We start from the raw sequence: 17,110 nt of genomic DNA on the forward strand, positions 1-17,110 counted from the left end.
CCACTTCTGGGACATTAAAGGATAAGTCGGGTCGTTCATAGCAGTCATAATGAAAATGTAATTCATTCATTCTTGGGAACAACGGCATTGTTCGTTTTTCAAAGCAGATTAACCGTAGACTTATTTTGGGAAAGAAAGAGAAGGTACTCAACTTTTGGAGAAACGCAGCGGCGGCCAATCATGTAACCAGAGATCAGACTTGTCGGTGTGTTTTGAGCTATGGTTTGAGGCGGTGTGAGAGTCCTGTACAGGAAACAGGAAACATCACTGCCTCTATCGCTGCCACAAGAAAGTTTTAAAACACCAAACACAAGCACTGAACTGCCCGGGAGTTTGTGTAATAGCTGAATGTTTCCTGCAACAACAAAGCACTCGCTATGTTTCTTTCTCTCTCTCCTGTGAAATGAAGCTGCCTTCGAGTGCAGTCGGAAACATCGAAATCTATAAACGATCTGACGGAAAACAGTAATTGTGAATTATAAAGTCTACTTGTGCTTTGTTGGGGGGTTTAAGAACACAACAGGATGTCACACAAATGGGCCGTTTCATTGACACATTCCCCCCCCGCTGCACCACCCTGCGTAAAATCACTGGATCGCTTATTTAGGTGTGAATGCCCACTTATACAGCAGCAATCAATGTGGTTCATGCAGAAATAAAGACATTGAATACATACGAATTACAGCGCTTTACTTTTCGTAGCTATATGTACGAATGGTTCATGAGAACAGCCTGATTTTATACATATATATGTAATACAGCCCAGTCTCATGGCAGTTCGTGGAATGGTCACGTTATTGAATCTATTGATTTTGTGTACTGAGCATGTTAATGTCGTTATTTTCGTGTGGTGAGCACGGATTTTAAAGTAATGTATTTCAATGGGAAGCATATTTCGTGATCACAGAATGATTACGGTAGCGAGTAGTATTGATAAGGCGAAAATCATTATTCTCTTCGTAACCACAACCGTCCCGTTGTTGTCAGTGTGTCCTGCGTGTTACGGTTCCTTTCCCCGTTGTTCTTTTCCTAACCACAACCTTTCCCCGTTCTTCTTTTCCTAACCACAACTGTCCCGTTGTTGTGGCCGGCGTGTGGCGTTTCATGTCCCCGTTGTTGCGTACCACAGAGACCGTGGATCGTGTCCCTGTGCCCGGGGATCGTGTCCCGCGTGTGGCAGTCCGTCCCGTTGTTGTCGCCGGCGTGTAGCGTTTCTTTTCCCCGTTGTTGCGTTTAATTTCCCCGTTGTTGCGTTTAATTTCCCCGTTGTTGTGTCCCCCAGAGCAGCCCAGTGTCATGGCAGTTCGTGAAATGGTCACGTTCGAAAATTGTGATCTGTACACGAAATAAACGAGAAAATCGTGACCTGTACACAAATCAATAAATCTAAATAACGTGACCATTTCACAAACTGGCGTGAGACCGGGTTGTGTAATAATTTGACATGCTTTCACCTGTCCGCGTAGTTGTTCTTCACAATCAGAGTCAGTCTTCAGTAGATGTGTGCGTGATGCGTGTGCCTCTGTGTGACATATCGTTCATGATCACTGACATCACGTCTGTAGATATTATCCACAGTTGGATCTTGTATTCTTACACCTTAAACAGGTTTGTGACTGAATGCCGTCTGGTTTCATCTGAACGCTCGGCTGCAGTCTTTGTCAGTGTACCGTGAATGACCATGGCTAATTACTGCAAAACACCGTGTTGCAATCTTCAACATCAGGAGTCAATTATGATGGATTAACTTGTCAGACAGGGAATCTTCATCTTTCTCTGTGGGGTTTTTTTCCACATGGGAACACCTTTTACTGTTAAGTGTGAGACGTTCTTTTTTTATGTGATTGTATTTGATTTTAAGTTGTTGTTTGTTATAATGTGAGACAATAATTCATCCATGTATTGTGGGATTTGACTCTAAACTAAACCGCCAACACACAAACTAAAAGAAAACTGCAGAACCACCTTACCATATTGATAATAAATGATCTTGTTTAAAATAGGAGCTGTTAGAAGAGTTTATGTAGACAAGTCAGCGTGCTCTCCATAATGCATTTAACATGCAGTCTGGATCAAAGGAAGTACATTTCCAGGATAAAGCGCTTTGTCCCTAACCGTCAGCTCTCTGTGTGTTGCCGTTCTCAAAACCCCGTCGCTACGGAAAACAACAAACGTCGAAAAATGTTTTCATAAAAAACAAATAAAGATTTTGCGGCTTTGCAGATCATAGAAAAGAAATCTCAATCATGTTGATGGTATACGTGATTCGAGATGAAACTGATGTCTGTGTTCTCCGTGGCTGTTGCAAAAGGAAGATGTTATGTAAAACCATTTCAAAAACAATTTGATATCATCTCAAAAATACTATTTGTTTCTTTCTATTGTGGGACTGTCCAAATGAACAGAATGCAGATAACGTTATGAAATGACCCAGAAAGCATTCTTTCTTCAGATGTCTGTGGTCCAGTGGTGGAAGAAGTATTCAGATCCTTTACTAAAGTAAAAGTACTACTACTAGTACTGATATCTTTTCTTTTCATGCCACTTTCTACTTCTACTCCGCTACATTTCAGAGAGAAATATTGTACTTTTTACTCCACTACATTCATCTGTTACAGCTTCAGTTACTAGTTACTTTACACATTAAGATGTTTGCACACAAAACACATGTAGTTTATAAAAAACAATGTTTTATTATAAATTAAACTACCCAACAATATACATGCCTACAAGTCCAACTGAAATGATTAGACCACGTGTCAAACTTAAGGCCTGCGGGCCAAATCCGGCCCCTCGCTAATTGGGATTCGGCCCGCATATCCAACCCGTTCTCACCCCCAACTCGTAAAATACGGAAGCTTGATCATTGGCTGTCAGCGTCAGATACGACGCAATAAGCACCCTTTAGTGTGTGTGAGAACGCAACGGGCAGAGCAGCAGCTACATGGCGCTTGAAGATGATGTATATATATATATATATATATATATATATATATATATATATATATATATATATATATATATATATTTTTTTTTATGTATGAGTTATTTATGGAAATTTCAATACAAGAGTATATGTACAGGAGTTCTCACAGATATGAAGTGAGATGATTACAGTATTCATATAACAAAGCATGGGACAGCCAAATGGTGAAGATACACAATAATGTTGTAGAAACACATGCATATGCTCACCCACATTCACACTCTCTCTTTCTCTGACCCCCCCAACTCTCTCATCCACTCACATAGACATGCACACACACACACACACACACACACACACACACACACACACACATACCCACACTTACATTGAGTAGGCAATGTAAAGATCACGTATAAGGAAACCAAAAAATGGTGTAGTATTAAGAGCGATAACGGTAGCGAGTAGCCCGAAATTGGAGGATTTTTCTGCATTGAGTATTTTTACTTTCAAGTACATTTTCCTGATGATACTGACATACTTTTACTTAAGTGATATTTTCAACACAGGACTTTTACTTAAGCAACAGAGTATTTTAACAGTGTGGTATTAGTACTTTTACTGAAGTAAAGGATCTGAATACTTCTTCCGCCGCTGCTGTGGTCTGCACATTCGTTAAAACAGGAAGCCAACAGACTCAGAGTCAGGTTAGAGACGGTTCCCACAGATCTGACTTCTGCCGTCTGATAGCATCTCTAATGAATAGCTCGTTGTGCCGAGCGCTGACAGACGGACTGACGAAGCTGTGAGGGAACAGGTTCATGTTTTTGTACAGGCAATCACGCATGCCATCTTAACTGTTTGACTTGTCTTCCCCGTTGCTGACATGCCATCTTTAACCTCAAACACTCTCATGAAATAGTTTAGCGTCCCTGCTGGCCGGCACTCTCCTCCTGTCAGCTCACCTTTGTGTTTGTTGGGAATGTTTTGTTTTGTTGCTGATGATGACGGCCGCTGATAGGGAGCAGCACGCTGCAGATCTCCATCAGAGGTCTGAAACTTTTGTTTCTGCAGCAGAAGGAGAAAACATGTAGCCTAGAAATCTAGACGCACCCTAGTGGCAGCAAATATAATTTGGAAACCAAAAAATGGTGTAGTATTAAGAGCCATAACAGTAGCGAGTAGCCCGAAATTCCGCATAGGGAGGTTGGTTGGGGTGGTGGATGGGTCAAACAACACAGGACTTTCACCCCGGAGACCGGGGATCGTGTCCCGAGTGTCACAGGAACGTGCATATTATAACCCCACCCACCATCTTTTCCTAAACCTAACTGCTTCAAAAGTGACGCCAATAGTCCCGACCCAGCGTGTTCAGATATGACACTAAAGGTGACTTTTAGCGCCAATAACAACGCCAAAGGCACCTGACCCAGCGTCTGTATTTTATGCGATGGGAGTGAGAATGCGTCAGCATATCAATTTAGGTTCACAATCAATTTTGGCCCGTCTAGTTTTTCTTGCTTTTTTGGCATTTGTTTGTTATTATTGCTGAGGAACTTTTTTGCTGACTTTATATATAATATAATTTGCTGCCAGGGTCAGTCCAGCAACTCTCTGTTGGCTTGCGAGATGGAAAAACCAAACTCTAGTCAGGCCAATCACATCGTGTATAGAGTCGGTGGGCGGGCTTAACATAATGACGACAGAGTTGCGACGGTTCTGCGTGAATTCCCTGCTACTTGAAAACAAAGAAGATGGCTGGGGGGTGGTACGCGATCACGGAAGGCTTGTATCACGTGGACGCACCGACAGTTTTGTTGTCATTACTTAGAATTCCTCATGGGGGAGACAGAAGCTACGCACTATAGCTTTAAATTTATATACTGTCATTGTTCCATAATTTCACCCCCAACAATAGCAATACATCTTTTAATTTCTTTGTTTGCTTTAAAAAAAATGTCTCAAATCATTTTTACTTTCATATATTGAAAGAAAAAACCTTTGGATACCGGTATGGAAGTGGTTTTAAATTAGGCCTGAGCATTATCTGCATTATTTTATAATAAAGCAACAAGCAACCGAAGACGCTGAGCTGTGGTTCTTTGCCTGCCGCCTCATCTTTTACCTGCGCTGCTGATCTGATAATCCTTCAGATGTGAAGGGAGATCTGAGCTTAGTCACATCAACAGACACTCTCACATCGTCTGACCTGAGGATCAACAGAGAAAGCTTTTAAAATACTTCAGCAGAGAGGGAGGCGCTTCTTCCGGCTGAGAGTAACTCTCAGGTTTCACTCAGGTAAAGTGGTGATGGACCTTTGCCCCGGGACATGAAGGCATCACGCTGCTGACCATCCTTCAGCATATCTCACAGGTCTACACCTCAATTCAACTCAGTTTATTTAAGAAAGGGACAGTGCAAATTAATAAAACATGATTATATATGGGTTAAAAATGCCAGAATTAGCCAAAAGTCTGGGGGGGGGGCTTCTGCCTTCACTGCTTTCTCAAAAATATTTTGGGGTTTTAAAATAACTTCAACTTTGTGTCTTTTACCCTTACGCTGCCTTCACATTGGCACAGTAGATACGGCTGCGAAACGACTGGAAGTCATTCATTTCCTATGATGATCGCAGACCGTATGCGAATGGGTCCGAACTGATGCGGACGAGTGTGGAAAAAATTGGGTCCGTTGGTCATCCGGACGCGTTCAAAAAGTTGGACTCCTACGACAATCTGAGCGGAAGTTAGCGTTGCTATGGTACTGATAAATAAATCTGAATTCTTAACTTTTAATAAAATAAATAATGATTTCATAACGATATGTTGTCATGTAATTTTCATGATTTCCTAATGTTAGCTAGCTAGTATCTAGCTATGTCTGTAGTAACGTTATGTAGGCATATAGGTATAGTGTTACCGTTCTCTTAATACATCCACGCTAGCTACCGCTGATGTTAGCTACTAGCCGATAGCCCCGGCAGTTTGGGAAACTCTAATGACGTTACATCCACGTTACAGGCTTTACAGCATACAGACACCCATACATCTCTCGGATGTATCATAAGATAATAAAAAAACTTCTACTTGCTTCCGACGCTTTCAGTCTTCACACTTTTCCAGTCTCTCTGACTGGACCGGACTGGACTGAACTTAACAATAGGAACATCAGACAGTTTCTTTCTTTCTTTATGTGGCAAGAGCGATTTTCAACACTGTTGTGTGTTTCTGAACGATGAAAACAGTTGGAGAACAATTAGAAACAAAACAGGGTTAAAAAAAAAATAAAAAATGAAGCAACGAAAATGTTGAAAGAAAGTGACCAAAACATGGGGAAAAAAAACAACAAAAATCTCAAAAAAACAACGTTGGAAAAAGCTAAATGCTGTCCAAAGCACCAAAAACATCAACAGCGTTGAAAAAAACGTCATGTTACAACCATCCTGTTTTTCCTAAATGATAAAAAGGCATTGTATTATCAGACAGCTTGAAGAATATAGTGCATATAGCCGCTGTAAATGGAGTATGCCGTCCCCCCGGTTTGGGCCGAGCCCTGAATGTTTCCATGGTGTAGATCATTGTCAGTTTTCATCCCAGACTTTCATTTAATTTCAACAAACATAAAGATCACAACATAAGACACAAAGATGTCCTTCACCTGCACAGGTTTTCCTTCCTCTCGAGCGCTGTGCTCCAACCCATTCTCACTCCGAACTCATAAAATACGTATGTTTGGGCAGTGGCTCTCAGCGTCAGATACGACATAAAAAGCACCCTTCAGCGTGTGTGTAGAATGTACCGGGGAGAGCAGCAGATACACAGGGATTGAAGATGACGTAGCACTAAGAGTGACAATGGTAGCGAGTAGTAAGAAAGCCCGAAAATCCACATAGGGAGGTTGGTTGGGGGGGTGGATGGGTCAAACAACACAGGACTTTCACCCAGGAGACCGGGGATCGTGTCCCGCGTGTCACGTTTCCTAAACCCAACTGTCCCGTTGTTCTTTTCCTAAACCCAACTGTCCCGTTCTTCTTTACCTAAACCCAACCGTCCCATTCTTCTTTACCTAAACCCAACTGTCCCGTTCTTCTTTACCTAAACCCAACTGTCCCATTCTTCTTTACCTAAACCCAACTGTCCCATTCTTCTTTACCTAAACCCAACCGTCCCGTTCTTCTTTACCTAAACCCAACTGTCCCGTTCTTCTTTACCTAAACCCAACTGTCCCGTTGTTCTTTACCTAAACCCAACTGTCCCATTCTTCTTTACCTAAACCCAACCGTCCCATTCTTCTTTACCTAAACCCAACTGTCCCGTTGTTCTTTACCTAAACCCAAATGTCCCATTCTTCTTTTCCTAAACCCAACCATCCATTCTTCTTTTCCTGAACCCAACTGTCCCATTCTTCTTTACCTAAACCCAACTGTCCCGTTCTTGTCCTGCATGTCATGGAAACGTAAGCCCACCCACAACCTTTTCCTTAACCTAACTGCATCAAAAGTGACGCCAATAGTCACAACCAAGCACGTTTAGATAAAGCACGTTTAGATATGACGCTAAAGGAGACTTTTAGCGCAGTAACAACGCCAAAGGCACCTGACCAAGCGTCCATATTTTACGTGACGCGAGTGAGAATGTGTTTTTTTTCTCTTATTTGGGCACTTTCCTCACCTAACTCACTTCCTGTACCTCCCATCCTTTCCTCTCCTTTCTTCATCACTGATTGGTCTTTGCTTCCACCTGCCCCCCCTAATTACCTGATTGAGTTCACCTGGTCACCCCTTATTCAGAGACCTCCCTCCCTCTTAGTCACGCGCCTTCAGCTGGTAAGAGTTATTGTTGCTCTTTAATCACATGTCCATGTTAGTTTTAACTGACAACTTTATTTACATTACTTCTTGAAGATAGGCGTGTGCATAGGTGTAATTTACGCGGGGGGGACTTTTCGTCATTGAGATGAACTGGTGGACGAGAGCAGGCGGCAGCTGATCTAACAGCTGAACCAATCAGCTGTTAGATCAGCTGAGAGCCAGGCACTTCCCAGCATGGAATCCTGCAGCGCCTTGCTCCAAAACCTGCAGCCGCCTTGATCTCGTGAGGTCATCGTTGCCTACATGTGCATGACATCGGAGCAAGTCGGGATCAAGTTCGGATACAAATCTACCCAGCATGCATTGGGCATCGATCGCCGCTGACCGACTCTGCGCAGGCCTGGCTCATCTCGATCGAGCCCAATATGAACAGAGATTAGTTCTCCTACTGGAGCTCAAACTGGCCCGACTAATCCTACCACAGAGGGCAAAGGCTGCTTGGGGGGTTTCCCCTCCGTGTGACCCTTGCTGGTGCCCGTGACCCCGCCGTGCCTTCCCAGGGGTCACCAGGGGAAGGAAACAGATGTCACACAGCTTCTTTATGAGGATCTTCATGTACACAAAGTCCCTCAGCTCTCGTTTAACATCGGCTGTATGTTTTCGGAAGCTTTTCTGTTTCGGAAGCCGTTGAAAACAGCAGCTGAAGAAGTTTGTTAGAGACAAATCTTGGTTACTGAGAAAAAATATGAAAGGAATAATATATATATATAATATATATATTACCTTGTCAAACGGGGATCAAAACGGCCTTTATGTTTGAGGATTATTAGCAGATCTTAGATATTAGATTCCAGTAACCTTTCACCTATGCAAAAGCTATTTGTATAATTATTCTATTTTCAGTCACCCAAAAGTTTACCACTGTGCAAAAAAGACAGTATTAGTATTATTATTAGTACAATACACAATTTATTTATTAGTTGATGACATTTTGTATTAATCTGAATCTGCAAAGTAACTAAAACTTTGAAATAAATGTAGTGGAATAAAACGTCCAATATTTAGCTCTGAGAAGTAGTGGACTAGAAGTATAAAGTAGCAGGAAATGTTCGTGCATTTCAGCCACATTATATTGAGTTACTTTTGAACTTCCAAATGTAGAATTTGTTTGGACTCTGAAGCACCACAACAACAACAACTTGCTATTGAAAAAAATCAAAATTATGATGAGTTGTATCTGAAGTCTGGAATGACGTCATGTCATGAACTCAAAGAGACATTTTGTCTTTCCACTCCTCAGCTTCCAGAGTGAACAAACGGACGGGAGATCTTCATAAACAGCAGCGTGAGGGGAACGACCAGGTAAGATTTGAAATCTGTCTTCAGTCTAGACAGTACAGACACTGGCTAACATCTGAAACTCAAATAGCGGAACAAAGCAAACATACCGATGCCGTTCAAGTTCAAGTTAAATTGTGCAGCACAAGTTTAAAGAAAGGCATTTCATTTGTGTTGCATTTGAGTGTTGCACATGAACATGAAACATCTGGTATAAAAGTGCAAGAGTGTATTTTTTGTACAACAGCATTACGTAAGTTATGCATTGTCATATGCACACAACACAACACTTAGAGAGACGCAGTCGTAGGAGATAAAGATCTCAGGCTTCCTTCAACAATGCTCATTAAAGGAGAAAATTGTGCAAATAAAAAATTTGAATCTAAGATATTAAATAGTGCAGAAGTTAAAATATAGGGCATTTCATTTGTGTTGCATATGACATATACATCGAGATAAAAAAAAATCTGGTATAAAAGTGCAAGAATGTTGTTTTTGTGCAACGTTGTGCACTGTTCAAACTAAATCTCAGACTACCTTCAACTCTGGTGATTAAAGGTCCCACATTGTAAAAAAATGAGATTTTCATGTCTTTTTTTTATTATATTAATATAATAATAATAATGAACTTTATTTGTATAGCACCCTTTAAAACCAATAGTTTACAAAGTGTTTTGACAGATGAAACAAAAGCACATACAAATCAATACACATACACATTCATACACATCAGTGTAGTATGCATAAAGAGAGAGAGAGAGAGAGATGTAAACCGGTAGTAAGTATAAAAAGGTAAAGTGATCATTTAATAGCATTGTCAAATGACTTTAACAGCACAACATTCAACCGACAAACTGATGCACAACTTAAACAGCTTTACGTGCACCCAGCTAAGAAAATCATAAGCTTTCTGACAGTCACGTTGGCACATTTATGGCAGAACTGTGAGAAATTCTGTCATGCTGCGTAGACAGATGAAGCTGAATGGAATAAATTACATTTCAAACTGACGCTTTCTTGCCTTCTTGGCAGCAAGCTCAGCCGTGGATCTGTTAAATTCATCGTGGATGCTACGTGTTTTCCAGTCAAGAGGATAGAATAACGAGACCACACAGTCCTGAGACACTAATAGACGCAAATAGTTTCACTTTGAAAAGCTGCCCCCAGTTATCAGGATAGTCAGAACAATATTTGTCTCACAGTTAGGAATAGGAATGTTTGTCCTATACTTTAGAGCAGGGGTGTCAAACTCCTTTTCACTAAGGGCCACCCTGGAATATGAATATCACATCAAGGGCCAGGCATGCTTTAATTGGGAAAAGTAAAATATCTTCGACTGTATTGCTGCATGTTGCTTTTTTTGCCGTTAGTCACATTTTTCGTCATTTTTGTTGCTTTCTCTGACACATTTGTCACTTTTTTCGACTTTTGTTGCATTGAAAAACAGTGTCCTGTATTTTTGGGTTTGGCCCACAACTACATTAAATGTACTGTGAACCTACCGCGGGCCTTGAGTTTGACACATGTGCTTTAGAGGAAACGGAAGATTTGAAGTGCCGTAGTTGTTCCCTTTGGATGTATGATGGGACAGTAAATCTCAGGTAATCCGTGTTGTATTTTAACCTCTGCGGCTCGGCTTGGTCATTAATGTATTGTCACCTTGATCTAAAGTCTGGAAAAACAATAAAAATTCCTCCTCTGCACTAAAGCGGCTCAGTGGCACTCATTAGCAGAAATGAAACGGATTAAATGTGAGCATGAATGTACTCTATGTCGCTGCTCTACACTAGCATCATGTCTGCTGATTGGAAACTGCCTTTTATCACCTTTTAACAAGTGGAAACAGAGCTTGTTTAGAGAATATATCCTCATGGTGAAGTCCTGTTACGGATTCACAGGGTTTAATACTCAAAATAACTTATGTCATATTATTAAAATACAGTATTTCCATTTAAAACTCCTTTAAAAATCTGCTACTTGTAACCGTAATCTGAAAATCAAGTGAAGAGCTTCAATAAATCCAGAACAGTTCATGTTTTTAAAGTTAAAAATCTTCACATTTAATCTAAAGATAACACTAAATTTCATTAAATAGCACTTTTAAGTCATCTCAGTTTTAAAAAAAATCAACATTTTTGGTCTGATTTCATTAAGTTGCTACTGTTCTCTTGATCTGAGGATGTACAATGTTCATTTGTCTTTTTAAACCTGTTTGTAAGTGATGATTTCCCCCCCACATTATATCTTTGTAAACACATGTTTAACTTGTTTTTTTAACAACCAGCGTGCGGGTGAACTCGACCCCTTGAGGCTCTGCAGGGAGGAGAGTTCAAAACCTCCGGTCCGACTGATCAACAGCAGATGAGGACGGTGACACTCGGATCCGACGTTGCACGTCACTGGTTTTATAAAGGTGAGTCAGGCACAGAAACATGGCGCCGTTGATCTCGTAAATCAGCAGGACAGTAACTAAACACTGGGCCTGGGTCTCATGAATGTAATCGTACAACAAGAGTCAATCATACTTACACTAACTGCTGTCGAGGCTGAGAATAAATCTGAAGTCCCAACTGAAGAACTATAAAGTGCTAAAAGTTGTGTTGCGGTGGACCGACTTAACCTAAATGTCCCTCGAGGCTCATATCGGACGGTTTTCGGACAAAACACGAGGTCAAAAAGTGCGATTAGGTGACGTTGGACTGCCGTCAACATGATGCTACAACTTGGAAAGAATCATTTGCATGTTACAAATATGTGGATTTCTTTTGTAGCTTTCCTGATCAAGTTGCTTGTGCTGTAGTTGTCGAGTCCGGTCTCGAGTCAAGACGTTTTTTTTTATTGTCTCAGACTTGTCTCAGACTTGGCCATTGGTCTCGCCAAATATTCTAGTTGGTCTTGTCCAAGTCTGACAATATGTACTTTTTTTTAAACTTTTAACTTAACGTCCTCCTAGTGTTTTTAAGTTGTGGACCTGCTGATGATATGCGCATTGCTGCTCACTTGTGTGTAGGCGTGTGTGTGTGTCTGTGTGTCTGTGTGTTTTACGCACAAGGTTTTGTTTATATAAAGATTTGCAATATTATTACAGTCGCTATTTAAATGAGTTGAAATTTAATTATTTAGAAAATAGCTGTGCTGTCATGACTCTGTCTGATGCTGTGAAGGGGTTTGGAACCTATTGGATATATTATGCTGCAGACCTTGAAGATGACGTAGTATTAAGAGCGACAACTGTAGCGAGTAGTATGAAAGCCCGAAATTCGCATAGGGAGGTCGGTTGGAGTGGTGTATGGGTCAAACAACAAATGACTTTATCCCAGGAGACCGGGGATCGTGTCCCGCGTGTCCTGTTCTTCTTTTCCTAAACCCAACTGTCCCGTTATTGTCCCGTGTGTCACGGAACCGTACCTTTTATAAGCCTACCCACGATCTTTCACGACCAAGCGCGTTTAGATATGACACTAAAGGAGACTTTAGCGGCAATAACATCTCCAAAGGCACCTGACCATGCGTCCGTATTTTTCGCAATGGGAGTGATGTGTGTTGCGTCGGCCTACTTTAATAATTGTTGACACTGTTTGTTGCACTTGTCTATTTGTGTGTCTATGTTGGAGTTTGTGTTGTTGCTGTTTTTTTGTTTTTATTGGCTGTGTGTTATTGTTGGTGTATTGTAGCCTACGTTGCAAATAGAGGGGAGGCACATTGTATTTCACCTAGAGCAGCAGAAATGTAGGCAGGACGGATTCATCTGCAAATTTGATTCTTCATTTGTCAAACACATTGCAGTCGTTGCATAATGGAGAAATGTGGGCGGACCACCCACCCTGCAGCTGCTGAAACGGAGTCCACAGAGAATAGTTACACTGTTTCCACAGGTCACTCGTGTCTGCTGTTAAATTTGTGAACCAGGAGCACGGTGTGTGTTTTTATGAGCGTGTGTGTGTTCAGACTGTAGCAGCTTGATGAACACATTTGGGGGGGAAAAGAATTAAACGAGTATCTTCTTGCATGTTCGATTAAAACAATTGAAGTTGCAGCACGTTACGTGAACTCTCCGACAACAGGTCATAAATCTGCTCCGATGAGTTACTGCAGCTCAGGGACGCTCGGGTGTTTTGGTCGAGGGGGCTGCCGTGTTGTAAAATAGCCAAGACCATCACGCCATCACTCATGGGAAATTATCAACCACGCAAAGAAATAGTCCCGCCGAGGATTTCCTGACATCCTCAGCCACGTGACATGAAAGCCGGAATTCATGAGAGAAGAAAAACAGTTTTTGTGCAGCCAAATTCAGATCTGTTTTCTTTTCAGCATGAATTTCAAAAAGCTGTTCATTTACATGGATTTGAGTCAAAAAAAATATTATTGTCAAAAGTAAACCGGGATTTGTTGCATCTTCAACAACAGCAACAAAGCAATATGAACTTTATTCCCTGCATTTATAATCAATAAAGCAAATTACACTTGATGTACTGTAATAGTTCAACAACAACATTTAAAAAACTAGTTTCCTTCATAGAGACTTTACAGTAGAGACCACTGTGCTTTATTGACTTATCTTTGATTGATTTACAAATATTGGAGAATATTAACTGTAAAATAAAACAGCCTAGATTAAGTTCAGAATTTCCTACCCCTCGAATAAACATGCAGAACAGGTGGAGTTTATACTGGAGGACGGCAGAGGTGGAAGTAACAAATTACATTTACTCTCAGTACTGTAATAAAGTAATTTCTTGTGTACTTGAGTATTTTCAAAAATCCGTAAAAGAGATACTCTGCCGATTTTAAACCAGCTCTGTGTCATCTTTGTGTGGGCAGTGAATGCGGATGAACAGTGTTTGACTTCTCTCCAGCTCTCAGTGGAGGTCTGCTGGACATCCGTGCCGCTTTTTTAATCGGGCGGATCTCGGTAGACCTTGGCTGCTTTCGCTCCGTGCACTGGCGCCAAACATCGTCATCTGCACACACTGCCCACACAAAGGTGACACAGAGCTGGTTTAAAATCACTTTTTATTTATTTATTACAACTATTGTACTTCACTACTTTTCAGAAAGTGATGTTGTTTCATTAAACATGTAATGCAATTTATTTTGCAGCCTAAAGGTGTTCTTTAATTTTAACAGTAGTCTCAAATATCAACATATAACACCCCCTTTTTGAAAATGTAACGCAGTAACATTTACTCAAAGTACATTTTTACACCAGTAAATATACTTTTACACAAGTAAAATTTCTTTAAAGTTACAGCACTTTTACTTCAAACATATTTACTGACATAATTTGTCAAATAATTGCGATGATCAGTTAATAATTTTAGTAATTTCTCAAGACATTTTCCCGTTTAGCTTCTTAAGTATTTGCAGCTTTTCTCAGTTTTAAATTATTGTAGATTAAATATCTGGGCTGTTGGTCGCACAGAACAAGTCGTTTGAAGACACCCATTGGGGCTTTTGTAAAGTTTGACGAGCTTTTTCCACTCTTGTCTGACACTTAACGATTAAAGCTATAGTGCGTAGCTTCTGTCGCCCCCATGAGGAATTCTAAGTAATGACAACAAAACTGTCGGCGCGTCCACATGATACAAGCCTTCCGTGATCACTTGAGTTTCTTGCTTTGTAACAACTCATTTGGCAATGGCTTGAATGTAACGGACATTCATTAATATCGAAAAGTTACGCACTAAAGCTTTAATGAAATTATCCAAAACACATGCTGCGTCAATCAATTGGAAAGTAATCCTCAGTTGCAGCCGTAGCCTGAACTTTTTAAGACGTTTTAATAAAAACACGGACACAATCTTGGGCAGTAAACTTCTTTCTTTTCGGTTAAATTCAAAAACATAGTTCCCAGATAGTGTGCAACAGATTTTCCATGACTTTATCTGCTCCCCGTTGTGCTTCTCGGTGTTGTAAACCAGCCTCTGCATTGGTTTTTGAAGGACTAGACTAGACCAGATGGAGATGGAGAAGGCTGTGAAAACAAGATGGCTGCCAAACTTGCCTGGTTTCATCAGCGGTCGTGGTCCTGTGGGTGTGCTGGGTCCAGATCCAGAGGTGAGAGGGGGTCACAGGGAGACAGTGACAGATCTGAGGGACTGGGGGACTTCTCCGCCCCGTGTTTCGTCTGTGGTCCTCTCCATGTACAGTCACGGCGGACCGGCGGCTCTTAGTTTGACGTCGGAGGGCGGGGGAGGGGTGCAGTGGCAGGCCTCGGGGAGGTTTGTGAGATCAAAGACGGCCAATCGCTGGCTGAGCTGCTCCACTTAAACCCAACAGGCTGAAGTAATAACACATATGACTTCATGACATCATGGTGGAATAATGATGTGGATCTCTTGCAAAAACAATAGAGAGGCTTCGAAAAGAGTGAAGCTCGAGTTTCTCAGCGGCAGAAATCATCATTAATGTTGTCCTTGGGTCAAATTTGACCCGTTTTAAACGTTTTTTTTACATCAGAAAGATAGGTTTCTTTCAACCAAATTGTCCAAAGATAACATAGATGCATGGATGTGCTTCGCAGGTGAAATTAATGATTACTTTCATTGAACTTTGGGTGTTTTGTTCAATTTTATAGCATTTGAAAAAAAAAAATGTAATGGTTTCATTAAACTTTGACAGATAAGCCAGTCTGTGATCCACTCAACGTCCCCTGATCTTAACTATTAGTCAAAATAATTCATAATTTATGCTTTTTTCAACTCAATTTTTTTATATAATGTCATATAAATTAGGTTTATTGAAAAAGAAAGTGTTAGAAACATCGGAAAAAGCGCCAAAAAAGTTACATTTTCAATTTTGATCCCTAAGGAGTTAACAAGTTGATGGCCAACCCAGTCTCACGGCAGTTCGTGAAATGTTTACGTAATTGAATCTATTGAATCGTGTACACGGACACGTTTATCTCGGGTTTTTTTTTAAACTAATGTATTTCAATGGGAAGCATCTTTCGTGATCACAGCACGATTCTTCCTGTCGGTCAGGCTGCAGCAGAGAAGCTGCAACCTGATCTCACAGAATTCCGTGAAATGAACACGGCCCCTTAACTCAAAATCTGTTGAAGTTTCACGGAATCGCCGCAAATTCCGTGATGGGCCCATGGAAGAATTCCGGGTTGGGTTTAGGAAAACAATAACGGGACGCGGGACAACTACGGGATAGTTGGGTTTAGGAAAAGAAGAAAGCAATGGTTGGGTTTAGGAAACGTGACACGTGGGACACAATCCCCAGTCTCCTGAGTAAATTCCTGTGTTGTACGACCCATCCACCACCCTGACCAACCTCCCTATGCGGATTTTCTGCCTTTCATACTACTCACTACCGTATAGTCGCTCTTAATACATTAGTTTAAAAAACGTCCTGACCATCACGAAAAAAACGAGATAAATGTGTCCGTGTACATGAGTCAATAGATTAAATTACGTGAACATTTCACGAACTGCCGTGAGACTGGGTTGTGATGGCCGACGGGAAGACAATACGAGGGTTAAACATGTGTGAGACATGCAGCAGGAAGTCAGAGAGGCTAAATGATAATGATGAGAAGTTATTTTAAGAGGTGGCTTGATGGCAGTGTGGCTAAATAAAAGTTAACAGCAGGCTGCACTGTTCGTTAAACCTAACAGAACAAAATGGGGGTGAAGTTTGAGTGCTATGCTTCCTCTGTATAACTAGACCTCTAATTGTATCAAACTTTTTGAGGTTTTTGGGATTAAGTCATCGAGGAAGTCGAGCGTTCATGAAACTCCTAGAACAGCAACACTATGAAACTGCTAGACAAATTTAAACATATTTATTCTTTAGGTGTTTGTATCAGAAGTGGGGCTGAAAAATGTCAAAAAACCCTAAAGGAGGCGCTAACAGAGCTCTAGGGTCTGATATAAGAACACGTTCAAAAACCAAAACCCAGGTATGCACTGGATTTTTTTAATCCAGTGCTTATGTTTCTTTTGTATTGTTTTAATAGAGCACAACCAAACCAGGTTTGTGCCAAAGTGCTTTACATCGAACATAATTAAGCAAAAAAAATTATCACA

This window comes from Sander lucioperca, chromosome 19 (assembly GCF_008315115.2).
Source record: "Sander lucioperca isolate FBNREF2018 chromosome 19, SLUC_FBN_1.2, whole genome shotgun sequence".
Taxonomy (NCBI): Eukaryota; Metazoa; Chordata; class Actinopteri; order Perciformes; family Percidae; genus Sander; species Sander lucioperca.